Below are 1525 nucleotides of genomic sequence, written 5' to 3'. Positions count from 1 at the left end.
GACTTCTTACGGCACTCTCCCGCACCACGGTATCTGCTCTAGATTTCATTCAAACCCAGCAACAAAAATATCCTATGGTTTTTTGTTGGTCGGCCGATCGGGTGACAGGTCGGCCACAAATCAGTGTATTTCCTGTGGCCCGGCATGTCGGCCGATTAACTGCTTTTGAATAGCCGACCCTTAGTGTCCCGAATAAGACAACATGACTTATTGAATCATCTAGATATGGGGCTTTATCTGGATGCAAGAGCATGTTTCAATCGGTGTAATGCGACTGATATGAGGTGAGCGGAGATTTTCAACGCGCTGAAGTTTTGCAGGTGGCATTCGTATTGCAGTGTCAGTAATCACCTGCCTAGGGTTTAGTTTTTGACCTTGCTCACTTCGTTGGCGGTGCCGCGATTCAGCATTCTGCTTTCAGCGACGAGAGGGATTGACGGTTGACGGTACGTCGGCGGGATGATCCGATCAGGATAGAAATTGACCTGTGATTATCCAACTCGTCTCTTGAACACATCGAAAAGGCTCTTAAATCACTCCAGCAATCACAAGTGAACAGCCTTCTTCCCCTCCAAATCAATTGTGATTTGATGTTGTATTCTGATGACGTTGCTCATGAATGAGAATAATAGGCGATAATACTTCTGAAATGCCAATTTGTCATTGTTCCCTTCTCCTGATTGGGATTGGCTATCAGTCACACATATTTTCAAATCAAGGGTGTTTTTAACTTTTATTCTATTGTCTAACTATTAAGTTCAAGGCTCCAACCTTCCCCCTTAAGTTGGCGAAGAATTGTGCTCATCTGGGATACATTCATATTTTGGCGGTATGTGGCATAATTTTTTCACTTCTCACCAGCCTATCTTCAAAACCTGTTCCCCTGCTTATAATGCAGTTATTTTATCAATGCTTTGATGGTTTTTAAACAATTATTCACAGTTCAACTTTTCGCTTACTTGAATCTTGCGTTTTGGTTATTGATATGATAGCCAATGATGTCGGCCATTGGAAGGCAATGAAAGTGAGAAGTTAAGTGGCATAGCAAATGCAAGCAAAGAGGATGGGGAAGGGGTACAGCTTTCATTGTCATCCCACGTTTCACCAAGAGTTTTACTTCAAATAGAGGAGGTTTTATGGTTTTGTGGTCCAACTGCCCTGTGAGGGCAGGGAAAGATTAGCATGGGGCCGTCTCTGAGGACAATGTTGTCTATTTCCCGGTGACGGCACCCCTGCCGTAACTGGAAAGTTCTGGAGGTCATGCATCATGCAGTGCTCTTTCATGTTCTTATTTTATTTGCACCTGTGAGCATGGCATTGAATGCTCACAGGTGCAAAGATGGCATGGATGCAATAATGGTATATTTCATCGCTGTTTTTTAACACTGAATTGCAACATTATCTTTATGGACCGTTAGCATAATCACTATATACCTTTAAATACAGGTTATGGAGGCAGACAGCTTATTTTTATGCAGCATACGGTGATAGTAGAAGCCACTGTAGTTAGTGTGGTGGTGGCATA

Source organism: Pollicipes pollicipes, unplaced genomic scaffold, assembly GCF_011947565.3.
Source record: "Pollicipes pollicipes isolate AB1234 unplaced genomic scaffold, Ppol_2.1 Scaffold_7262;HRSCAF=8765_pilon_pilon_pilon, whole genome shotgun sequence".
NCBI classification, from domain to species: Eukaryota; Metazoa; Arthropoda; class Thecostraca; order Pollicipedomorpha; family Pollicipedidae; genus Pollicipes; species Pollicipes pollicipes.
The sequence above is the reverse complement of the archived record's forward strand: the minus strand, read 5'-3'. Positions refer to the sequence as shown.